This window comes from Callithrix jacchus, chromosome 3 (assembly GCF_049354715.1).
Source record: "Callithrix jacchus isolate 240 chromosome 3, calJac240_pri, whole genome shotgun sequence".
Taxonomy (NCBI): Eukaryota; Metazoa; Chordata; class Mammalia; order Primates; family Cebidae; genus Callithrix; species Callithrix jacchus.
Window position 1 is genome coordinate 49,684,124 of NC_133504.1, and position 27,645 is coordinate 49,711,768.

At 36.6% G+C, this 27,645-nt stretch overlaps 1 long non-coding RNA gene across 1 annotated transcript in view; it reads left to right on the forward strand.

Moving 5' to 3' along the window:
* Window positions 1–27,387, forward strand: part of LOC144581743 (uncharacterized) — a 73,567-nt gene extending 46,180 nt beyond the window's left edge. Inside the window, exons 2-3 of the long non-coding RNA XR_013532871.1 lie at window positions 22,277–22,411; window positions 24,183–27,387. This is a non-coding gene — a long non-coding RNA (uncharacterized LOC144581743). The remainder of the gene's footprint in view (window positions 1–22,276; window positions 22,412–24,182) is intronic.
* The last annotated feature ends 258 nt before the right edge of the window (window positions 27,388–27,645 follow it).

A 27,645-nucleotide genomic window follows, 5' to 3' on the forward strand; every position in this document is an offset into this window, starting at 1 on the left:
TGTATTTTAAAATAACTAAAGTTCTGAACATAAACAGAACCAAAAACAAAAACCACATGATTATCTCAATTGACACAGAGAAAGCCTTTGACAAAATTCAACAACCCTTTATGCTAAAAACCCTCAATGAACTCAGTATTGATGGAATGTATCACAAAATAATAAAAGCTATTTATGACAAACCAACAGCCAATATCATACTGAATGGGCAAAAACTGGAAGCATTCCCTTTGAAATCTGGCACTAGACAAGGATGCCCTCTCTCACCACTCCTATTCAATATAATACTGGAAGTTCTAGCCAGAGCAATCAGGCAAGAAAAAGAAATAAAGGGTATTCAAATAGGAAAGGTGGAAGCCAAATTGTCTCTATCTGCAGACGGCATGATAGTATATCTAGAAGACCCCATCATCTCAGGCCAAAAACTCCTGAAAGTGATAAGCAACTTCAGCAAAGTCTCAGGATATAAAATCAATGTGCAAAAATCACAAGCATTCCTATACACCAATAATAGGCTGAAAGAGAGCCAAATCAAGAATGTACTGCCATTCACAATTCTACAAAGAGAATAAAATACCTAGGAATACAACTAACAAGGAATGTAAAGGACCTCTTCAAGGAAAACTACAAACCACTGCTCAACGAAATAAGAGAGGACACAAACAGATGGAGAAACATTCCATGTTCATGGTTAGGAAGAATCAATATCATGAAAATGGCCATACTGCCCAAAGTAATTTACAGACTCAACGCTATCCCCATCAGGCTACCAATGACCTTCTTCACAGAACTGGAAAAAACTACCTTAAACTTCATATGGAACCAAAAGAGAGCCCGCATAGCCAAGTCAATTCTAAGCAAAAAGAACACAGTGGGAGGCATCACACTACCAGACTTCAAACTATACTACAAGGCTACAGTAATCAAAACAGCATGGTATTGGTATCAAAACAGAGATATGGACCCATGGGACGGAACAGAGGCCTTGGAGGCAACACAACATATCTACAACCATACAATCTTTGATAAACCTGACAAAAACAAGCAATGGGGAAAGGACTCCCTGTTTAATAAATGGTGTTGGGAAAACCCGCTAGCCATGTGCAGAAAGCAGAAACTGGACCCATTCCTGACACCTTACACTAAAATTAACTCCAGATGAATTAAAGACTTAAACATAAGACCTGGCACCATAAAAACCCTAGAAGAAAATCTAGGCAAAACAATTCAGGACATAGGAGTAGGCAAGGACATCATGACCAAAACACCAAAAGGATTGGCAACAAAAGCCAAAATAGACAAATGGGACCTAATCAAACTCCATAGCTTCTTCATGGCAAAAGAAACAGTCATTAGAATGAATCGGCAACCAACAAAATGGGAAAAATTTTTTGTAGTTTACCCATCTGACAAAGGGCTGATATCCAGAATTTACAGAGAACTAAAACAGATTTACAAGAAAAAAATGAGCCCATTCAAAAATGGGCAAAGGATATGAACAGACCCTTTACAAAAGAAGACATATATGAGGCCAAAAAACATGAATAAATGCTCATCATCACTGGTCATTAGAGAAATGCAAATCAAAACTACATTGAGATACCATCTCATGCCAGTTAGAATGGTGATCATTAAAAATCTGGAGACAACAGATGCTGGAGAGGATGTGGAGAAATAGGAACACTTTTACACTGTTGGTGGGAGTGTAAATTAGTTCAACCATTGTGAAAGACAGTGTGGTTCTTCCTCAAGGACCTAGAAATAGAAATTCCATTTGACCCAGCAATCCCATTACTGGGTATATCCAAAGGACTATAAATCATTCTACTATAAGGACACATGCACACGAATGTTCATTGCAGCACTGTTTACAATAGCAAAGACCTGGAACCAACCCAAATGCCCATCAATGATAGACTGGACTGGGAAAATGGGGCACATATATACCATGGAATATTATGCAGCAATAAAAAATGATGAGTTCATGTTCTTTGTAGGGACATGGATGAATCTGGAGAACATCATTCTCAGCAAACTGACACAAGAACAGAAAATGAAATGCCACATGTTCTCACTCATATGCGGATGATGAACAATGAGAATACATGGACACAGGAAGGGGAGCACTACACACTGGGGTCTATTGGGGGGACTAGGGGAGGGACAGCAGGGGGGAGCTGGAGTGGGGTAGCATGTGGAGAAATGCCAGATGTGGGTGAAGGGGAGGAAGGCAGCAAATCACACTGCCACTTGTGTACCTATGCAACTATCTTGCATGTTCTGCACATGTGCCCCAAAACCTAAAATGCAATAAAAAAATATAAAAATAAATTAAACAAATAGTGTTCTCTAAATAGAAATTATATGATAAAAGAAGAAAAGTTGAAACATTAGGAAAGAAAAACAATAAGCAAAAAAACGGGCCAATACAATAGGCTTTCTTTGTCCTCTTGAATTTTCTAAATTATGTACGCAGTTGAAACAAAAATTATAACATTGATGTGGCTCTAAATGTACATGGAGAAATTACTTAAGGTAATTATATTATAACTAGAGGGGCATAAACAAAGCTAAGTTATGTATATTTTGGCCAAACTGGTAAGATGATGCCACCAATAGTGAGTAGAGTATGATTCTTCCTATCTACGTGTGTATCTGTCTGTATGTATGTCTTTCATCTATCTATCTCTATTTAAAATGTAATATCTAGAGCAACAACTAAAAAAGCTATCAAAAACAGTATAGGTAAATCAAAATAGATTCTAAGAAAGTGTTTAGCCTTCAGGAAGGCAGAATAAAGAAAACAAAGAGAAAGAAAAAAAAGAGAATAAACAGCAAATAAAATATAAAATGGCAGATTTAGGCCCTAATAATAATTACATTAAATATAAATGATCTAAATATATCTATTAAAAGACAGAGATTAACAGATTGGATTAAAAACACAACTTCACTATATTCTGTTCATAAGAAATTCACTTCAGTTATAAGCACATAGGCAGGTTGAAAGTAAAAAGATGAAGAAAGTGCATTATGCAAACATTAATCAAAAGAAAGCACAAGTGGCCATATGAATATCAGGTAAAACTGATTTTAGAACAAAAAAGACTACTAGAGAGAGAAAGAGAAATTTTTTAAATCATTTCTTAATGATAAAATATTAATCTATCAAGACAACGTAGAAATCCTAAATGCATATGCAACTGAACAATGAGCTTTGAAATATGTAAAACAACGACTGATAAAACTAAAAGGAGAAATAGACAAATTCCCTCTTAACAACTGATAGAAAAGATAGACAAAATTATTAATAATATAGACAAACTCATCAACCAACAAGATATAATTGTTATTAATAGAACACTCCACTCAACCCCAGAAGAATGCACTTTCTGGACGATAAAACAAACCTCAGTGAATGTGAATGTATTGAAGTCGTATGGAGAGCATTCTCCAATCACAATGAAATCAAACTAGAAGTCAATAACAGAAAGATTAACAAGAAACTCACCAAACTCCTGTAAATTCAACAGCACACATCTCATTTATCCATGAATAAAGTCTCAAGGCAAATAAAAATGTTTAACAGAATAAAAATTAAAATAAAACCTATCAAAAATAATGAGAAAGAGCCAAAAATAGAGCTGGGAAAGAAATATGTAGCACTAAATACATATGTAAGAAAAGGAAACACAAGTAAGAAAAGAGAACACATCTCATATTAATAATCTAATCTCTCATATCAGTAACTTGCAAAGAATTGTTGCAGTATAAAATCAAATAAGGAGAGGGAAGGAAAAACCAAAGATAAAGCAGAAATAGAAATTGAAAAAAGAAAACTGTAGTGAAGAGCCAAATTTTTGCAAAGATCAATTAAATTAAAAAACTTATAGCAATATTTCCAAAGAAGGAATGTAACAGGGGCTATCAATACAGACCCTATAGGTATTAAAAGTATAATAAGTAAACATCACAACTAAGTCCACACCCATCCATTTGATAACTTAGATAAAATGATTTAATTCTTTGAATAATATAAACTGCCACAGATCATCTAATGTGAATTCAATAATTTAGATAGACTTTATTAAGACAATTGAATGTATAATTCAAAATCTCCCCAAATGTTTAAGGAAAAATTAACATCAACTATACACAACTACTTTTAAAAAACAGAAGAAAAATGAATATTTTCCTATTTGCTTAATGAAGTTACTATTATCTTGATACCAAAACAATGATAGTTTAGAAAAAGAGAAAGAAAAAATATTAATAGATTAATATTCCTTTTAGTTATGGACACAATAATTTTTTACAAAGCATTAGAAAATAGATTTAAACAATTTAAAAATATTATATACCCAGAGAGGGATCCAAGATGGCCAATTAGGAGCATCTCAGGATTGCAGCTCCCAGTGAAAGTTCAGAGGATGAGTAGATGCCACATTTCCAGATGGATTTTTATTGCCCACAGACCAGGAGATTCCCAGGTGGAGGAGCCCCACAGGTCACTGATGCAGCTGTTTTGGCCAGCACGGCTATTTTCACCAGCATGACTGTTTTGCTGGTGCCCCAGCGTGGCAGTTCTCTATACAAAATTCACAGGTCTGGGTGCCATTTTAGCTGGCGATTGGAGCTCCTGGGAGACAGAGTCACCCATTCATCTGATTAAAAAGGGGACTGAAACAGTGAGCCAGGCCAAGAGATTCCCAGGCAAAAAAGCACCACGAATCTTAGTGCAGCTGTTTCAGCTGGCGCAGTGGGTTGCCGCATGGGAAGTCACACAGATCCTGGCGCCTTTTCTACAGGTGACTGGAACACTTGGGAGAGAGTTGACGGTTCAACTAAAAAAAAAAAAAAAAAAAAGGGCTCTGAGGCAGGGAGCCAGGTGATCAGGCTCGGCTGGTACCATCCCAACAACAACAAAAAAAACAGCAATCAGAAATGCTTTGGATTGAAAGTTTCACAGCAAACACAGCAGAACATGGGACAGTCCAGTTCTGTGGGGAAGGGGCGTCCACTATTACCAAGGCAGTTCACCACTACAGAGGTAGTTTGCCATTGCTTAGGCAGCCTGTGATTACAGAGAGAGTCCACCATTACAGAAGTGGGCCACCATTGCCGAGGCAATTCTAACTACACCCGTATAAACAGGACTGCAGGAAAGTTCACATGGCAGCTGGGTGGAGCCCACAGAAGCTCAGCAAAGCCTCTGCAGGCAGACAGTGACTAGGCAGCCTCCTCACTGGGCAGGGTAGCCCTGAGAAAAGCGAGCAGCACAATAGAAACTCATAAATAAAGCCCTAACTCCCTGGGACAGAGTGCCTGGGGAAAAAAAGGGGGGGATTTATGAGTTCTGCTGCAGCATACTTAAACATACCTGCCTAGCAGCTCTGAATGAACAACGGAGCTCACAGCTCAGGACTTCAGCTTCTATAAGGACAGACTGTCTCCTCAGCAGCTCCCTGACCCCTGTATATCCAAAGAGTCACCTCATAAAGGAGAGCTCACACTGACATCTGGTAGGTACCCTTCTGGCACAAAGATAGCAGCAGAAGAAACTGGCAGCAATCCTTACTGTTCTACAGCTGCTGCAGGTGATCCCTGGGCAAGCAGGGCCTGTAGTGGACCTCAGCAGTCCTACAGCCAAGGGTCCAGACTGTTAGAAGGAAAACTAAGAAACAGAAATAACTTCATCATCAAATTGGATGTCCACTCAGAGACCCAATCTGAAAGTCAACAACTACGAAGATGACAGGTGGATAAATGCACAAAGATGGGAAGAAACTAGTGCAGAAGTGATGAAAACACCTGAAACCAAACACCTCTCCTGCTACAAGGGATCACAACTCCTCACCAGCAAGGGAACAAGGCTGGATGGAGAACGAGTGTGATGAATTGATAGAATCAGGCTTCAGAAGGTGGGTAATTAGAAACTTCTGTGAGCTAAAAGAACATGTTCTAACCCAATGCAAAGAAACTAACAACCTTGAAAAAAGGTTTGATGAAATGCTATTGAGAATAGACTACTTAGAGAGGAATATAAGTGAATTGATGGAGCTAAAAAACACAACACGAGAACTTCGTGAAGCATACACAAGTTTCAACAGCTGAATTGACCAAGCAGAAGAAAGGATATCAGAGGTCGAAGATCAACTCAATGAAATAAAATGAGGAGGCAAGATTAGAGAAAAAAGGGTAAAAATGAATGAACGAAGTCTCCAAGAAATATGGGACTATGTAAAAAGACCTTATCTACGTTTGATAGCTGTACCTGAATGTGACAGAGAGAATGAATCCAAGCTGGAAAATACTCTTCAGGATATTATCCAGGAAAATTCCCCCAACCTAGCAAGGCAGGCCAATATTCAAGTCCAGGAAATACAGAGAACACCACAAAGATATTTCTCAAGAAGAGCAACCCCAAGGCACATAATCGTCAGGTTCAACAGGGTTGAAATGAAGGAGAAAATGCTAAGGGCAGCCAGAGAGAAAGATCAGGTTACCCACAAAGGGAAGCCCGTCAAACTCACAGCAGATCTCTTGGGAGAAACCCTACAAGCCAGAAGAGATGGGGCCAATATTCAACATCCTTAAAGAAAAGAACTTTCAACCCAGAATTTCATATCCAGCCAAACTAAGCTTCATAAGTGAAGGAAAAATAAAATCCTTTGTGAACAAGCAAGTACTCAGAGATTTTATCACCACCAGGCCTGCTTTACGAGAGCTCTTGAAAGAGGCTCTAAACATAGAAAGGAATATCCAGTACCAGCCACTCCAAAAACATACCAAATGGTAAAGAGCATTGACACAATGAAGAAACTGCATCAACTAACAGGCAAAACAGCCAGCTAGCATCAAAATGGCAGGATCAAATTCACACATAACAATATTAACCCTAAATGTAAATGGGCTAAATGCCTTAATTAAAAGACATAGACTAGCAAATTGGATAAAAAGGCAAAACCCATCAGTGTGCTGTATCCAGGAAACCCATCTCACATGCAAGGATACATAAAGGCTCAAAATAAAGGAATCGAGGAAGATTTACCAAGCAAATGGAGAGCAAAAAGAAGCAGGAGTTGCAATTCTCATCTCTGATAAAATAGACTTGAAAGCAACAAAGATCAAAAGAGACAAAGCAGGACATTACATAATGGTAAAAGGATCAATGCAACAAAAGAGCTATGATTCTAAATATATGCACACCAAATACAAGTGCACCCAGATACATAAGGCAAGTTCCTAATGACTTACAAGGAGACTCAGACTCCCACACAATAATAGGGGGAGACTTTCACAACCCATTGTCAATATTACACAGATCAACCACACAGACAGAAAATTAACAAGGTTATCCAGGACTTGAACTCAGACATGGACCAAGCAAAGCTAATAGACACTGACAGAACTCTTCACCCCAAATCCACAGAATATACATTCTTCTCAGCACCACATCACACCTACTCTAAAATTGACCACATAGTAGGAAGTAAATCACTCCTCAGCAAATGCAAAAGAATGGAAATCATAACAAGCAGTCTCTCAGACCACAGTACAATCACGTTAGAACTCAGAATTGAGAAACTAACTCAGAACTGCACAGCTTCATGGAAACTGAACAACTGGCTCTTGAATGTTGACTGGATAAATAATACAATGAAGGCAGAAATAAACATGTTCTTTGAAACCAACGAGAACGAAGACACAACATACCAGAATCTCTGGGACACATGTAAAGCAGTGTCTAGAGGAAAATATATAGCAATAAATGCCCACATGAGAAGAAAGGAGAGATCTAAAATCGACACTGTGTCATCAAAATTGAAAGAGCTAGAGGAGCAAGATAAAAAAAAACTCAAAACCTAGCAGAAGACAAGAAATAACTAAGAGCAGTACTGAAGGAGATAGAGACACAAAAAAACCTTCAAAAAATCAATAAAACCAGGAGCTGGCTTTTCAAAAAGATCAACAAAATAGACAGATCACTAGCCAGATTAATAAAAAAGAAAAGAGAGAATAATCAAATATATGCAAATAAAAAACAATAAAGGGGATATCACCACAGATTCCACAGAAATGCAAACCATCAGAGATTATTACAAACAACTCTGCACATAAACTAGTAAACCTGGAAGAAATGGATAAATTCCTGGACACTTGCATCCTTCCAAGCCTAAACCAGGAAGAAGTTGAAACCTTGAATAGACCAACAACAAGGTCTGAAGTTTAGGCAGCAATTAAGAGCCTACCACCAAAAAAAGCCCAAGTCCAGATGGGTTCACAGCCGAATTCTACCAGACATACAAAGAGGAGCTGGTACCATTACTTCTAAAATACTCCAAACATTTCAAGAAGAGGGAATCCTTCCCAAATCATTTTATGAGACCAACATCATCCTGATACCAAAACCCAGCAGAGACTCAGCAAGAAAAGAAAACTTCAGGCCAATATCCATATCGAACATAGATGCAAAAATTTTCATTAAATATTGGCAAACTGATTGCAATAGCACATCAAAAAGCATATCCACCATGAACAAGTAGGCTTCATCCTAGGGATGCAAGGCTGGTTCAACATATGCAAGTCTATAAACATAATTCACAACATAAACAGAATGAAAGACAAAAACCACATGATTATCTCAATTGATGCAGAGAAGGCCTTTGACAAAATTCAACAGCCCTTTATGCTAAAAACCCTCAATAAACTAGGTATTGACTGAATGTATCTCAAAATAATAAAAGCTATTTATGACAAACCAACAGCCAATATCATACTGAATTGGCAAAAACTGGAAGCATTCCATTTGAAATCTGGCACTAGATGAGGATGCCCTCTCTCACCACTCCTATTCAGTATAATACTGGAAGTTCTAGCCAGAGCAATTAGGCAAGAAAAAGAAATAAAGGGTATTCAAATAGGAAAGGAGGAAGCCAAATTGTCTCTATTTGCAGATGACATGCTTGTATATCTAGAAGACCCCATCATCTCAGTGCAAAATCTCCTGAAAGTGATAAGCAACTTCAGCAAAGTCTCAGGATACAAAACCAATGTGCAAAAATCACAAGCATTCCTATACACCAATAACAGACATAAAGAGAACCAAATGAAGAACAAACTGCCATTCACATTTGCAGCAAAGAGAATAAAATACCTAGGAATACAACTAACAAGGAACATAAAGGACCTCTTCAAGGAGAACTACAAACCACTGCTCAACAAAATAAAAGAGGACACAAACAGATGGAGAAACATTCCACATTCATGATTAGGAAAAATCAATATTATGAAAATGGTCATACTGCCCAACGTAATTTACAGACTCAACGATATCCCCATCAAGCTACCAATGACCTTCTTCACAGAAGTAGAAAAAAGCACCTTAAACTTCATATAGAACCAAAAGAGAGCCTGCATAGCCAAGTCAATTCTAAGCAAAAAGAATAAAGTGGGAGGCATCACATTACCGGATTTCAAACTATACTACAAGGCTACAGTAATCAAAACAGCATGGTACTGGTATCAATACAGAGATATAGACCCATGGAACAGAACAGAGGCCTCAGATGCAACACCATGCATCTGCAACCATCTGATCTTTGATAAACCTGACAAAAACAAGCAATGGGGAAAGGATTCCCTGTTTAATAAATGGTGTTGGGAAAACTGGCTAGCCATGTGCAGAAAGCAGAAACTGGACCCCTTCCTGACATTTTACACTAAAATTAACTCCAGATGGATTAAACACTTAAACACAAGACCTAACACCATAAAAACCCTAGAAGAAAATCTGGGCAAAACAATTCAGGACATAGGAGTAGGCAAGGACTTCATGACCAAAACACCAAAAGCATTGGCAACAAAAGCCATAAAGACAAATGGGACCTAATCGAACTCCACAGCTTCTGCACAGAAAAGAAACAGTCATTAGAGTGAATCGGCAACCAACAGAATGGGAAAAAATTTTGCAGTCTGCCCATCTGACAAAGGGCTGATATCCAGAATCTACAAAGAACTAAAACAGATTTACAAGAAAAAAACAGGCCCATTGAAAAGTGGGCAAAGGATGTGAACAGACACTTTACAAAAGAAGACATACATGAGGCCAACAAACCTATGAAAAAATGCTCATCATCACTGGTCATTAGAGAGATGCAAATCAAAACTACATTGAGATACCATCTCACACCAGTTAGAATGGCGATCATTAAAAAATCTGGAGAAAACAGATGTTGGAGAGGATGTGGAGAAATAGGAACACTTTTACACTGCTGGTGTAAATTAGTTCAACCATTGTGAAAGACAGTGTGGTGATTCCTCAAGGACCTAGAAATAGAAATTCCATTTGACCCAGCAATCCCATTACTGGGTATATATCCAAAGGATTATAAATTGTTCTACTATAAGGACAGATGTACACGCATGTTCATTGCAGCACAGTTTACAATAGCAAAGACTTGGAACCAACCCAAAGGTCCATCGATGATAGACTGGACCGGGAAAATGTGGCACATATACACCATGGAATATCATGCAGCCATCAAAAACTGTGAGTTTGTGTCCTTTGTAGGGATATGGATGAACCTGGAAACCATCATTCTCAGCAAACTGACACAAGAACAATGAAACACCACATGTTCTCACTCATAGGTGGGTGTTGAACAATGAGAACACATGGACACAGGGAGTGGAGCATCACACACTGGTGTCTGTTGGGGGGTAATAGGGGAGGGACAGTGGGGGGTGGGGTTTGGGGAGAGATAGCATGGGGAGAAATGCCAGATATAGGTGATGAGGAGGAAGGCAGCAAATCATACTGCCTTGTGTGTACCTATGCAACAATCTTGCATGTTCTTCACATTTACCCCAAAACCTAAAATGCAATAAAAAAATAAGAAATTGAAATTTACCCCCAACACAAAAATAATAATTAAATTTTTGATTGATAGGTTGATTCCAGAGGCTTTTCTGTCTATGTAAATGAGAGATATTATTGAAATTATTGAACATCTCCAAAATAAAGCACTGGAGAAATATTGATCAAGTTGAGTTTCCAGCTCTCATTTTTGTAAACTTAGTACAGATCATGTCATGATATTAGTATTGTCAGTAAATGGTCTTTTTATTCAATAAACACTCGTAGATCACATCCTGAGTTACATTCTCTGGAGGATAATAAAATGGTCCCTGATTCCATGATTTTTAAAATTGAGAAATAATCCACATATCATAATCACTCTTTTAAATTGTATAATTTAGTGGTTTTTAGTATGCTCACAAAGTTGTACAACCATCAATATTCCAAAACATTTAATTACCGCTGAAAGAAAGCTCTGTAGCTATGAATAGTGACTTCCCACTTCTTCGTTCTATTTCTATGGATTTGACTATTCTGGACATTTCAGACAAATAAAAATATGTGTCCTTTTGAATCTGATGTTCTTCACTTAACATCATGTTTTTAAGGTTCATCTGTGTTATAGCATGAATCAGAACTTCATTATTTATGGCAAAATAATATTCCTTCATATGAACTGATAAACTAGGACTTAAGTCTTCTATTTTGCTATTTGTTTTCTACATGTTTATGCCTTTTTTGTTCCTCTATTTCTCTATTACTGCCTTTTTTTTCTAAAATATTTTCTAGGTGCAATTTAAATTCCCTTGTCATTTATTTTACTGTTTTCTTTGGTTGTTAGTTTCTTAGTTATTGCCTAGTGTTATAATTAACATCTTATAGCAATCTAGTTTGGATTAATACCAACTTAATTACAATAGTACGTAACAATTTTGCTCTTATATGGCTTTAATTTTTCTCCTTGTGCTGTTATTTTCACATAAATATATTTTTATACAGTGTGTGCTCCTCATACAGATTTATTGCTTCATAAATTTTTTTTAATTTTTAAAAATGTAATTTTCTTTTAAGTTAGATAGAATTTATATGGTAAATACATATATTGATTTATGTAACAAGCTTTACTAGTGCCCTTTATTTCTTTGTTAGATTTGAGTTGCTCCCTAGTAGTCTTTCATTTCAGTCTGAAGGACTCCAGTATTTCTATAGGACAGGCTTCTAAATGATAGATGTTCTTAGTTTGTGTTTATCTGGGGATATTTTAATCTCTCCTCCTTATGCTTTGAAGGACAGATTTGCTGGATATAGAATTTTTGATGACAATATTTTTTCAGCACTTTAGACATATCATTCTTTCTGGCTTCCTTGGTTTGTGATGAGAAATTGGCTGTTAATCTTATTTAGGATCACTTGTATGTAATGAGTCACTTGGCTGTTGCTGTTTTCAAGGTTCTTTCTTTATCTTTGTCTTTCAACAATTTGATTATAATGTGTCTGGATGTGGGTCTCTTTGAATTTATGCTACTTGGATTTCATTAAACTTTATGGATATGTAGATTATTTTTAAAATCAAATTTGAACATTAGCCTTATTTTTTAAATAATATTTTTGCATCTTTTGCTTTCTCCCCTTCTTCCTGTATTCCCATTGCACTGAGGTTGGTGGTACACTTTATCTGGGAAAATTAACATTTCACCAGATAAACACAAACTAGGAGTCTGTTTATTTTTCCTTTTTTTCCCCTCCTTTCTTTTATTCATATTGAATAATCTCCATTGATATACCTTCAGGTTTGTTGATTCTTTCACCCCCGTGGTCACACTGGCTGCTGAGCTATGCTAGTCGATGTTTCATTTCAGCTGTTACATTCTCAACTCCAGAATTTCTGTGTATAAAGTAATTTTTATCTCTTTACTGATATTTTACATTTGATGAGCTATCATTATTCAGGCACTGTTTCCTTTAGTTCTTTGAAAACACTTAACATAGATTATTTCCAGTCTTTTGTCTAATAAGTCCAATGTTTGATTTTCCTCAGAGACATTTCTATTGATTGCTTTCTTTCCTGTGCGTGGAGCATACTTTCTTTTTTTCCTGTCTAGTATTTTATTTTGAAAACTGCATATTTAAAATAATACAGTGTGGCAAATCTGAAAATCAGACTCCCCCCTCCCCTAGGTTGTTGTTACTTAGTGTTTTTTACTGAAAGAATTCTACAAAATGTGTATTCTTTATTATATGTGGCCATTGAAGTCTCTGCTTGATTAGCTTTTTAGCTTAGTGGTCTGTTAAAGGATTGGATAGATATTTTCTTAAACACTTGAAATCAATGTTTTCCTATCTTGGTGGAGGGCCTGGTGTATATGTTGGGGCATGCCTTCAACACTCACTCAGCAAGGCCTTCTTACTTGTGCAGAGCCTCAAAGTCAGCCCATGGTGGCAGCTCAGGGCTTTCTCACATCTGTTGTGACTATGTGCACAGGCATGAGCATGTGCACAACTCTGTGCATCATGTTACCATCTGGATTCCAAGAAATATGTTGGAGCTTTTCAATACCTTTGTGGGTATCTAATTCCCCAGGCTTTCCTTTTAAGCATTTTGGTTAGCCTGTTGTTTGCCCCAGTGATCATCCACTGCCTCATACAGCCAGAAAGTTATTTAACTGCCTCTAATTGTTTTTGGAAAATGCTTCTGGGGAAACTGGATGAGCTCTGGGCCAAGTCAAAGACAGCTGTGGGTATGGGGTCTTCCAGGGACCATAAGACAGGCAAAATAACGACAACGCTTTGAAAATGAGCCTTTAAAGAAGCTTCAACTTAATTTTTCCCTCTCTGGCAGCTGTCAGCCTACCGGTTTTCACTGTAATTGTAGGCTGTTGGTTTTCAAAGCTACTTCAGAGCCCTAGAGGAGAGGATTGGACAGGACAAGTTAAAATGCTACAAAGCTTGCTCTTTACTGAGATTCAAACTTTTTCTTCTCTTATTTTTTTCCAAATAAATGCCCCCCAGGTTTCTGCAAAACTTTGGCTAATTTCTATAGTTCCGAGCAAGCTAAGTCTGATCATTTTTGCCAGTTTTCTCATTGCTTTTATGGAAGAGAGAATTTTTAAAGTCCTAATTCTGCCATTTTTTTTGATATCATCTCTCCAAGATTTTATCATGTAGTTTATATAACAAGCTTCAATAGATACTCATTTGAAAATATATTTATATATTATAGTCTCTAAGATTAGTTTTTCTCCACCACAGCCAATCCTTTAAGTTAAATAGTGAGAGAAATTTAGTTTCTAGGAAGTGTGTGTTCTGGCTATAATGATTAATAATAGGCAAAAGACTACAGAAAACAAACTGAACATTTTTATTTAATTTTCAAAAATAAAGTTAACCAATGTCTGTACTATTTTATAAAGTTCTGGTTTCTATCTGTTAAGAAATCATAATGGCCATAGAGAATATGCATGTGAAATAATATTAGGGTTTTCTAGTTTTAAAAGATAAAAACTCAAGAAAATTTGTCTGTGATTAATGAATTTATGGATGTTGTTTTTCAAGGGCTAATAGAGGCTAAAACATGAATAGATATATGTCTTAGTTTGTTTGAGCTGCTATAACAGAACATCTGAGACTGGGTAATTTATAATGAACAGAAATTTATTGTCTCATTGTTCTGAAGACTGAGAGATCCAATATCTAGGTGCTGGCATCTGGGAAGGACTTTCTTGCTGCATCATAACATGGTGGAAGGCATCACATGGTGAGAGAGACCAAGTGAGAGAAAGCAAGAGTGGGCAAAACCTTTTCTGCAATAACAAACGCACTTCTGCAATAATGGCAGTAGTCAATTCATGAGAGCTCTGCCTCTAAGAGATCCCACCTCCCAATACTATCACGATGACAGTTAAATTTCAACATGAGTTTTGGTGGCAACAAATATTTAAACCATAGCAATATATTTAATTATCATATCAAAAATATGCTTTTTGCTCTCATTCCTTTGATAAATTACACAGGGCAATAGAAATGAATTAAAATTTTAAAAATCCTTCTTACTTAAATGTAAAATATTGTAAATTTAGGGTTAGCAGAATTTGACTCTTGCCCCTAATGTTGCAACAGATTTAGAGATTATATTTTGATATCTTGTTCCATTCACAGGAACCATGATATGACTAAGAGTAGGATGAAGTACTTATTTAAAAACATTTTCTGCCATTAGCAAGATAAGGTTTGATTAAAAATCTAGACTAAAGTATTTTATTGCTAATTGAAAGGAGATATCAAATCCCAGGCCGGATACTTCAGCAATGTTCATAAAATCCCTGCCAAGATTTGGCTTCTCCCATGAATCATGGGAAACTATGATATGTTAAGTCTGATCTTAGAAGATTTATATTGATCTAAGTGATTGAAAATAAACTTTGTTTTTTAAATTTAATTTTTGCTGGTTGAATTCCTGTGTTTCCTATTATTATATGTATGTATGTATACATTTTGAGAGGAAAAAAGTGGAGAAAATCTTAAGTATTATTTTTAATCCAACATAATCAGAATGAATTTTCAATTTCAGTTCCAAAATTAATTAATGTCAGCATAAAGGACAAAAATATACATTCACTTAGCGAAATTATATTGCACTCAGGTTGTATGTGATTAAAAGTATCTGTTAATTTTGTGTAAAACAGAGTACACTGTACGTGTTGCCACATGTGCCTATGTGGTTGGGGTAGGGCACTCCTCCAGATAAGAAATATTGGTAGCCTATGTGAGGCTGGTGGCAGTGAGGGCAAACAGAAGTAGATGGATGGGAGATGTTTAGGAAGGCAAAAAAACCAACGTTTGTAACTTCCTTTTCCCTACTTACTATATAATTCACTTTACCCAGATTGTAAGATTTTATGACATTAAATATTCTATTACTTTCCAATAAAATGAACTATCTTCCATGTCATTCTTTCTCAGAAAATACTCTGTGCTCTCTACCCACATATTTGAAAAATATTTCTAAAGTGTCTTAGGAGAAAAGCCTTAATATGAAGCCCTTCATACTAAAACTAACAGAATCATTTTCACTTGGCCTAAATTGAATTAGTTGGCAACTTTTAAATATAGGGAGTTTCTTCACATAAACATACAGATCTTAAAGATTTCCTTGAAAATGTGGGTGATCCGGCCACATGGGCTCTCTTGGCATGAAGCCACTAGTTGGAGCAGAGTAGCTGCTCAGAGACCATGTGCTCTCCAGACTCTGACAGTTCTCATTCATTCACAGGAGCTTCCTGCTCCTCCTGGAGCCATTTCAGTTTGCAACTTCTGCTGCAAGGTTAAAAACAAAAAATCCTCAGTTTAATTATAGGTGGTTTTGAGAATACTTCTTTCCAGTTTTGGTCAAGAGTGATCAGAGCTTTATATAGCCAATGTTTTCTCTGTGAAGATAGGGAAGCTATAAAACATTAAGTTGACATCTCTGGGCCTCTTGAAGCTAAGATGCCCACATATGTGACCCAGGAGAAGAAGAAGTGAAAGAAAGAAGAAAGATAAGCGATAATAAAAGAACATTTGGAAGGATTTGGAGGCATGGAGAATTCAGAATTGACCTTGAGTGTTTGCAGAGAGCATCTTTTAAGAAAATATTAGTTAGAGATTAGGAGAGGAGGAGGCTTGGCAGAAGTTGTTAATTAGAAATTTTGGGTCCATAAAAAAGATAGACTAATAGAGAAGAATTCTTGTAACTGGGAGAATGTTTCTTGGTTGGAAATTTTTGTAACTAGAGATAAAGCAATTTTTCCTTTATCTGAGGATAGATTTGGGACTCAGCAAGAAAGAAAGTAAGCAGGAAACAAACAATCGGTGTTTCTTAGAGAGAGAAGACTGCCTGTTTCTTTTTCCTTTCTTCTTTTTTCCTTCTTTTCTTCCTGTCTTCCTTCTATCCCTCCCTGCCCTTCCTTCCCTTCTTTCTTCCTTTTTGCTTCCTTTCTCCCTTTCTTTCTGTTTCCCTCCCTTTCTCCTTGTAACCCTCTGTCTTTTTCTCAGCTTAAGTTTGTTTGTTTGTTTGTTTGTTTGTTTATTTATTTATTTATTTATTTATTTATTTATTTTGAGTCAGAGTCTGACTCTGTCGCCCAGGCTGGAGTGCAGTGGCACAATCTTGGCTCCCTGTAACCTCTACTTCCTAGGTTCAAGCGATTCTCCTGCCTCAGCCTCCTGAGTAGCTGGGACTACAGGCACTCGCCACCTTCCCTGTCTAATTTTTGTATTTTTAGGAGAGACGAGGTTTCACCGTGTTTGCCAGGCTGTTCTCAAACTCCTGACCTCAGGTGATCTGCCCATCTTGGGCTCCCAAAGTGCTGAGATTATAGGCATGAGCCACCATGCCCAGCCTTTCAGTTTATAAAGCACATGCCGTCCTCCTGGTGTACTTGTACATGACTGTCTGTAAAATGAGGCAATAAGTGTTTACTACTACACTAGAGGTTCAAAGTGCAATAGGAGAGGGCCTATGTTTAACAGGGGAGAGGTAATATGATGTAAAAAACAAAGGGTTTTGGAGCCAGGCTTATCTGGATAACATTAGATTTTACAACTTCCTAGCTATATAGCTTTGAATGAATTATCTCAAAATCCTGCTTTCCTTGAGCACCTACTATATACTAGGTACATGTCATATATTATTTTAGTTAATCTTCACAAGAGCCCTGTTAGGCAGGAAACATTGTCCTCTTTTTCCTGATGAAGACATGAAACCAGAAGTTCTGTGCCATTTTCAGAGTCACACAGCTGTTTCAACATAGGTTTTATTGTTATTTAGGCATGATAAAACAGCAGATCAGGAAGTGACTGCTATTGACAAGATAGTTTGCTATACTCATGGATTCTAAGAGAAGTAGCATGCTACACCATTGTGTGGGGCAGGGGGCACATGGGGAAGCCCCATGTCCAATTAGGAGGCAGAGGGAGGAAAGAAACTATGAGCAAGGGCTTGTATTGTAGTTTCCATGGGAAGGAAGAGGTGGAAAGGAAGGCAGAGTAAACAGGCTTAGGATGGGCTGGTTTGAATGATTTCCATGGGCTGTGGGGTACAGGGACTGTCCCTAGTTGCCTGGTACCTGGCCCTGGAGTGATTAGGGCAGGTGGAGTATGAGAGCCCAATCGAGGCGATGGTTGGGTATATGGGCTCCAGATTGGTTGGTTTGTATTTGACAAGTAAGCTCCCACATTAACCATTTCTGAATAGCCAGCTCTGGAAGGGATAGTCTGTCCAGGATCAGTGGGGCCCTACATGTCAAAGCATCAGAATACAGAAAACAAAATCATGATTAATACAACAGGTTTGAAGTAGTGAGGGAACTTGGACTGGATCCTGATTTCTTGTCTCAAGCCCAACTCCTTAATATTCTATGATGGATGTATGAAGGGGCCTAGGTGAAGGGATTTGAGGAAATGACCAGAGGACTGAGAATTGAAAATTCCTTAATCAACTGTATAATTTAGTTGAGCTGATATGCTATTTGAGATCAAGACTCTGCTTCCTTGTAATTCCTTGCACAGTGACCTTTCATTACCCTTAAGGGTTGTAGTTCTTCCTGTCAGAATGACAAAGCCTATGAAGTGCTTTAGTGAGATTAGTAGAGAAGATAGCAGAGATTCACACAAGGAAGAATGTGCTGGCCATTTTGACCTGGCTTTGTGGAGACAATTCTTTCTTTTCTCTTAGAAGGAATTTCCAGAATTACTAGTACAGGAAAGGCTCATGCTTTGAGGACTTCTTTGGACCCATTCTATCAGAGTTCTTGAAGTGAAGGGAAGTTTCTTGCCCTCATTGTTTCCTCTTAAGACCTCAGGCCTAACCAGGATCACCTCAGTTGGAAAGGGAAGATGAGCAAAGGAGGAGTGAAGCTGGCGCCATGTTGAGGGTGCTCTGCAACAGCCGGGTGATTCCGTTAGGCCCCACCCCCTTTTCTTCATCATGGCACCTGTGAAGTCCAGGCTCCTTGACCAGATGTTGGAGGCTAAGCAAGAGGCAAGGATTAAAGAGTGGGACCCCACTTAGAACAGTACCCTTAAGACAACTGCTAGTGGTTTTCTGAATTAGGGAATTATCACCCCAGGGTTACTTTGTAGAGAAAAGTAATTGAAGGAAAATCTGTTTTTCATTTATTCAGCAAATTAATTGCCTCTTTACACATGTAGTTCAATTGTTTACTAATATATAACATTCCCGAAATTTCACAAGCTATCTTTAAATAGTACCCTTTATTTTCAGGCATAGTTGAAGAGGTGAGTTAAAATCAATTTTGCTTATGAAACTAGATTCCATATCATTTATTTATTGCAATTCAATGACTTGACATGTTTGAGGAAAACAGAAGCCACTTGGTTTCTTTCACTAGAAAATTTGGAATCTTTAGAATGAAATTCAGGAAAATGGATACATTTTATTTCAATATTGTAAAAGGTAGCTTTAAGAATGAAAATATGAGGGTCCTTCGAAATGAATCCTGCTAGGAAAATGGAGGATGATTGAGTACAAATATTGTAGTCAATACAATAAACTCTTAAGATGGAATGATGTTCTCAGGGCAGGAGAAACATTATTCAAATATAATGGAGCCAATAATGTCACTCCTTTATTGGTTCTATTTCTTGGCCAATAAAGGTGTGACCATGGTATGAATTACAGTTTATTCTTTGAGGTTTAAATATCTAATTTCAAACAAGAGTCACTACTATTTAGAACAAACTCTTTTGCTATGATCGCTCTCAGACTTTAATCAAAGATGAGTTGGGAGGAGATTTACTTTTGTGAAATATTCCGATACAGAAATAACTTTACAAGTGGCTCAACAAGCATCCTGTCTTACAACTTATTTTCTGAGTAATAGGATTTCTGACTAAAAAAACAAAATTTCAATGCTGAACTAAAGAATTACTGTTCTCTATAAAAATAGATTTGAATGATAGTTCTCTAGAAGAAAACACTGGGAGTATAGCTGAGTTTCGAGTTGGGAAACCTGTTAGAAAATAACCCTCTTTGGAAAGACTGCAATTAAGAGCCAATTTTATGGCTTCACATATTTGCTTAATTTTAAGGCCAACTTGAATCTCTTGTGAGATTTGTGCCTGGGGTTGAGTTTTGCTAACAGTTTCCTCACATGTATGATTCTGTTGGCAGTTTAGCTTTTACAGGACATGGATGGATTTCCATCTAAAGAGGGACATTAGCTTTGAGTTAGGATCAAGCAGACCAAGAGGAGTGAGGGGAAAAAAGATTGAGACAGACAGATGCTAGTGCAAAGGGGTTCTGGTTTTTCATTTCATTCCCTCAATCCCAGGATGAGGCTATTCTATTGTTTTCCATTTTAGACTGCAGTGGTCTTTATAAATTTAATACATATGTAGTAATTCTCCGTAGTCTCTCAAAAATATCAAGCTAAAAGATTTTAATCAACCTTCACAAGTTTTAGAAAAGTTCTTGTGTAGGTTTCATAATATGTGGGTTGGTAAACAGGGCATCTCTATTTGGAGCATTTTTGTTGATGGCCAGGGACCCCAAACAAATCTGAGTGTTTTGTTTCATAATTTGAATGCCTTTGATTCAGTAAGGACAATTTGTATATGTGCGCAGGATAAGAAAATCATGTACATAAACCCCCTCAAAGGTATTTGATCTTCAGAGGTACTGAAGAGCCCTTATTCACTACAGTTATAAACTTGTGATTCATCCCTTTAGCTTTGTAATTTAGGGAATGGCTCTGACATGTTACCTGGGGGCAACACTGACCACTTAGATAGTGGGAGTGATCATGTACATTTTGCACATTTTGAGGTTGATGCTAAACCTTCTGGGGAGACTGAGTGGGTTACAACAGTCACCACACTCCCTCAGTAGTCATGCCTCAGCTCTACCTAACATCTTCCAGAGAGGCACTGGAACAAGAATGTAACTTTGGGGATATTTCAGATTAGGAAACTCACCTATGGAAAACTTGCCTATTCTTCCTGGCTTGGCAAAGTTGGGAAGTAGCACTGATGTAACCTAGCTTATCTGCCCTTCCTTTCTTTTTATTGAATTCTCCTTTGTTATTCTGTCCATATTCCCTGTTCTATGAAATAAAACCCTGACGTCTTGGTCCCCACTAATTCTTTGATGCTTTTTGACATACAGAAGGTTTGCTGTGAGGAACATTATTGTCTAATATCCCCCTCACTCATAAGCCTGTTCTTCTTTCCCTTTAAATCTTACCTTCTCTAGGTTGGTTAAATTCACTCTACGTATATGATGCAATAAACGCAGATTTTGTTAATGCCTTTACTTGGTTAGATCTGTGAAGTCATTCAGAATAGTGCAAATAATAGGATTTTAAAATTCATAGGCCAGAGATGAAATAATCCAAAGTGCGTTTCCTTGTACTTCAAATAGAAATAAGTGAATGTGTGTGGCCAGTGATGCTTTTCAAAAGCTTTATGCAATGCAGTCATTTGAAGTGAGTATTGTTCTCACTATAAATATACACACTCTCTCTGAGTGTATGAGAAGACATACATAATTTCTAAACAGATAGGATGCTGTTTCAGCTTTTATTATCCCTTTCTCCATAGCTAACCGATTGTTTTAAAACAAAGAGAAGATTAGCAGGACTATTTTTAAAGACATTTTCACAAACAGTGCTCTTGGGAGTGTAAATTACAACAAAATTTTGGCTGAAAATTCAGCAATGTATTTTAAAAGACTTAAAAGGCTCATACTCTTTGAACTCAATAATTTTACTGTTTTAAATTTACTCTAAAGAGAAAAAATCACAAACATGAAGAAAGAATTATATTCCAAGAATTTTTATTGCAGAGGTAATAATAGTGAAAAATAAGATTCCTTCTATGTGTCCAACAATTAAGATTGATTAAATGAATTATTGCCTATACATATAATCAAATACATATATGCTTTTAAAGTTATTTTATACATAAAAAGCAAAGAGAAATAACTGACTCTTAGTAATGGTTATTTCTTTGTAGCATGAGGGAAAATTTTATTTTCATTTTTTAATTTGTTTTATAACATTCTTCCTCATATTACTTTTTAAAATGAGAAAATAGCATTAAAAAAACAAAGAGAGCTCTTTCTTCTGATTATTCTTAACCAGAATAATCAACTATATTATTAACTTGAATATTTTTCAGGAATTGTGTTTGTGATTATGTAAGAATTTTATTATTTTCTTTGTTTATTCTTAGCTTCTGTTGATTTAACTATTTATTAGTCCTGTGCTTCAAAGTGAATAAACAGGCAGACTAGGAAGTAGACTGACTCACAGGACTTTATTATGGACTGGATTTGAATATAACTTTTATTAATAAGAGTTGTGGGAAAGTCTTTTTGTTCAATAAAATAATTTTTTAAAAACAAACTTGTTTTCACAGAGTCTACTGAAGTGCTGAGATTACATGAGAATCAGTAGCAAATCTTCAGAGTGACTTCCTATTCTTTGTCTCTTCTAAAAAAGAATTCAAGAGCAGGATCTGTACGGGCATAAAATCAACATGGCTTCCTTCAGGGTAAGTGTAGCTACCTGAGGGTTTCTTCCCTAGGAGATTGCAGGGCTACTGCCTTGTTGACTTGACACAGAGGACTCAGATTCTTGTTTTTTTTTCTCCTTAGTTTTCTTTTCCTCTATTCTAGTCTCTCTTAAAGTTGATCAGCCATGTAGTTGATATGCTCGAGTATTTAACACACTTCAAGTATCGCACACTCAACAAGAAATTACTTTAAAAACACCTGTTCCATATAACAATAGTAATGGAGGCCAAAATTAAAGTCATATTTTTTGTGAAAAGAATCATGCTGCTTGTGCATGTATATTCTCTTTGTAGGTACTTTGTGTTTTTATCATATTAATGTAGTCAACAGCATGGGCCTTTTCAGTTTTGTTGTTGGCTCAGAACAATAGCAAATGTAGTGCAAGGGATGACACAGGGGCACCAGCATCCCAGTCTTGGCTTTTATCTTTTTAAATGTCTGATGGTTAAAAAGTTTTCTTTTTATGACCTTTGTGAGAGCTGAAATGAGTTGATTTGTATCTAGTTCATTAGCCTGGGTTGTTCTTAGTTGCTGTGGTGAAGCCCAACATTAATTTTGTTCAACTTAGGGAGTTTGAAGGTAGTCTTGCAATTGCTGTCTCCTTCTTTGCCACTCTGTTCAGTCATGACTGCGCCCAGGCTATGCTGAATAAATAAACTTCTTGGTGCTTTGTTGGAAAATGAAATAATTCTAGGAAAGACACTCTGGTCCATCCAGCAATATCTGTCAAGTATTCTGTCTTAAAAATTAATTGGCCACTACATCAGATCCATAGTGAGACACAGTTCATACTATCAGGAAAGGCAATGAGTAACTACGTTGTTGTAATACGTTTTAGAAAGCACTTAGATTGCTTAATATTGGGTACTCTATGTTGAGATAATTTGCAAGAGACCTATAAAATGTAAGAACTTATACCCACTGAGTAATTTCAGTGTTTTATTTTCTTTTTTCCTATTATAAAAGTAAATAATGCTCATTGTAGAAAATTTGGAAAATCCATACATATTTTTAAAAAAATTAGAATTCCATTTTATTCCCAAACAAAAGGTAAATATTGTCAGTATTCTGTTGTATTTTTTTCTAGTCCTTTTTCTTCTGCATATTTATATATCTAGCATTGTTGAGCTCCTTAAATGTTTTTTTTTCACAAACGTTATATCATGATTATTTCTTTTAGCATTAAAACTTTCTCAGCTAAATATTTAGAATTTATAATATTTAATCAAAAAAATCTCAAAGCCCCCCTATTTTTGGACATTTAGATTGTTTGCAGTTGTTAATTATTATAAATAATGATGTATTGAACATCTTGTGCATACATTTTTGCCCCTATACAACTAATTCTTTAGGACAGAATCTTAGAAGTAGAATTTGTAAGTAAAACAGTGTGTACTCTCAGGTATTACTAAAATTGTATTTCTAGTAAGTCAGATTTATTTCTGAGAAATGATAAGGCTGGGAAATAATAAAGTGGGAAGACTGAAGAGCCTTCTAACGTAGTAATTTAAACTCTCTTCTGATCTCCCGATTAGCCATAATGGTTCAGACTCTTGATAATGCCACTTCAACTCTTTGTGCCTAAATTTCTAATTTTGTGGAGTAAATAATGCTACTCTTTTTCTTGTTGCCTTTTTAGAAAATTTTAAAGTAGAGTGATTAATGAGAGTTTTTAAAGTACTTTAAATTTAATTTTAAAAGTGCTGTGGAAGAATAAGTAATGCCAATCGGTTGTTTACTTTGTGTTAGTGAACCAAAATCAGATGTTTGGACCTCCAGTGGTTAGAGGCCTTGCTGGGAATGCAGGAGACAATGAGACTGGCCAAAGCAGCATTTACTGTTCAGTATAATTTCAAAGATATGCCAAGAGAAAGAAAGCTCAGCCAAGAATTTATGACTCGGTCAGAGGCAAAGTTGAGAGCTATCACCTGCTTCAAGGAGGACAGCTTTGGATGAGTTCATATATATGCATGGCACACTGCTGCAGTCTAACTTTATGACTTTTAATGACTCCGACCACCTAATCACTTGTGAAAGGATGTGCTCGAGTTTGCCTTCACTCAGCTTGACAAGGTGATGGGAGGCATATATCTTCCTTACATGAAAACACTTGTCAGTTGCATCATATTTGGTAAGACAAGCACCAATGTCACCTTGGGGGGAAAGAAAAGTAACTCAGCTGACATCCAATGCATATGAGTTTCCAATATGCTGCAACATAGCCTAATTTCAAGTGAAATATGCAAATATACCCTATTTTGTCTGTAGTTTTTATTTTCCTGATGCTTTCTCTAAGTGCCATCTTCTGCTGATGGAAACATTGTGTAACTTCTTCTGAGCTGATGCATATTTAAATATGCAAGGCGAAAAATTCTCAGCCTTTGAGTAGAAGAAGCAACATGGCAAACCAAATGCAAATCTCTCAGTCACCTGTTCTTGTTTTGTTTGTTTTTATTTTATTTTTGGACTTGGGCTGCACTTATATAACCAGTTCACTTTAGTTCAAATTGCTGACTTTTAGACATTTTGTGGGTAGTAGGTCAGTGGAATGCAGTCAAGCTTATTAGGGTTTGCAACTAAGCTATGTGGGTGATAGAGGAAAGCAGAGGGATGACTGTATATGCTCTAGTAATGAGTGACTGGTAAAGGAGTTAGATCACAGATTAATGTCTCTTTCTTTCCTTTCACTAAACTTTTAAGAAGAATGTTAAGGCAAATATGTTTTGTAATCCCCATGGTGGGTTTGTATATTTATTTTGTTTTGATATCTAAATGATTTATACATTGGGGCCATGTACTTGAAGAATTTTAGGTGTAATTGCATCTCAGAGACAAGTATTGTGGATCAGGTGAATGTGCTGAATTAGGCCAGTGGGATAGATGGTTTTCAGAGTGGTAGAGTCCTGTTTCCCAGGGAAAGGAAAAGGTAAGTTGAACATGGGGTGCCGTTGAAAAGGCTTCAGTGCTAGCCTTGCACAAGAATAGAAGAAAGCTGTGGAGGTATTTTAGTGAGACTGTATTGCCAATTGCTAAAACGGTTACAGAGTGTTCCATGGATAACAAAGAACTTTGCTCACCATCAAACTTTCCCTAATAGAATGAATGTATTTGTTAAATAAGGAGATAGGTGTCCCTCTTTGTGTACTTCAGAGGACACAATCAGCCAGTGTTTAATTTGAGTCTCCTAGGTTGTTGTAAATATGTTCAGTCCAACTCCCTATACTATGCATTTCTGTTTGTTTTGAATATATATACACATATGTATGTATGTGCATTTATTACAGCTGGCATTCTCTTACAACAAGCCAGTTAGCTGTTGCAAATTACAATGGTCAAAGGTTTTATTTTATTTCATATATATATAGCCTTCTATTGCTGCCAGCCACATACATTCATCACTTCTGAGTGGCTAGGATGGACCTTTCTCCCACTGAATTGTGTAGTAGAATTCTGCCTATTCTGGAAGCAAAGATTGCTGAGCATTTGCTCATATGTATAGAGCAAACAAAGGTTTTGTTTTCAATTTGATATAACTTTATTTCCATTTTATTGTTTCATATCATGAAGAAATGAGTCCTGCTGATGTACTGAGCCAACGTGTTTCCTCATCCAAGAAACAAGAGCCCCATTGTCTGAATCTGATTCTTCATCTGCTAAGTCTAGTCATTGCTAATCAAAACAGTTGATGCTTACTCCATGTAGTTTTTAGAATGTCAAGGAATAAAGATACAGTGGCCTGTAATTGTCCCCAGTAGGAGACTAAGATAAACATGTAGATAGTGATATGATATAGTTCCATTTACAGTGCTACACATTAAAAAAATTTCTCTTATATTCAGAAACAAAACAAAAGCAAAAAATCCCTACCATCTGGAATTGCATGGCCCAGTGTGAAAACACTGTCCTAGAAAATAGTAAGTAAAAAATATGTGTTTGAATTTTTCTTAATTCAACAAGGGGCAAAATGATGTCCAGTGTATATCCATAATTTAAAAAAACATGAATCAGAAAATGTAAGAGAAATCTGTGTGGTTTGCTATGTTAATGAAAAGCTTGGGGCTGGTAGGCTGTACTGAAAATTTTCATTCTAAGTTTCAAGACTTTTTTTCTTTCCAAAACTCAACATTCATGACTATGTGATGTTGTTATTATTACTATTTCTTTTTTAAAACTTGGTGAAAGTTGTATTCCAATGATCATGCACTTATGGTTTGATTTTTTTTAAATTGGAAGTTATTTGAGAATAAAATAAGGATCACTATTAATCTGAAATGAAATACATGTTGGGAAACAAACTTTTGCTCATCTGCAATTGTCTCGTGTAAGATAGGTAGGAGCAATGATCCACTTTAGAGTTTATTGTTGTGTAGCCCCTTCCACGTGTGGTCCATCGGTTACATATTTCCTGCTAGTGCTATTGTTCAGTGGCGGAGGAAGGAAACAAAGGAAACGCACTGAGTTGTCACGTGACTATTTGAGGGTAGTCGTGAGCAACATTTTCTTCTTGTATGAAACAATAACATTTAAATTTTGTGGTTATGTATTATGAGTGTCTGACAGCAGAAACCACTGTGATTGGCAGGCAGTAGATTAAATTTATGGGTTTTAGGCTTTTTTTTTTTTCTTAATAAGGATACCTTGAGAAAGTCCAAGGGAAATGAAAGTCAGTTTTGTCATCTCACACAGATTTCAAAGGCAGGGGGCTACACCAGGGTTTGAAAGGTCTATATTACACTGCTGCTGTCTAGCCATACTTGACAATGAGACATACTGTATTTGCTCACAGTGCTGGAGTTTATCATGCAAGAAGAGTAATTATATTTGAATTGTGTCAGCCAGCCACCCTAAAATGAAGGAACGTCAACGAATGTTGCTCCGAGGAGAAGGAGATGATTAGTTATAATTATACTCAGTGTCCAAGAAAAATGCTTCCTTCCCTCATTCTGTTGCAAAAGGGAGAGGAAAAAAAAAAACCAACAAAAAATTTTCAGTATTTTTGAGAACTTTTAAGTGGTCATTTGTTGTAGAAATTTCAGATAAACTGTCTGGCATGACCATTTAACTCTCTGGGGACTTGCTTGGTCTGTGCACGATTTTATAGTCATAAAAATAGATAACATATAATGCATCTTTAGATTTTTCTTGTTCACCATTTGTGATGACCTCCTAATGGGAGAGTTAAACAGCAGGAAGCAAATTTCTTAATTCCTCT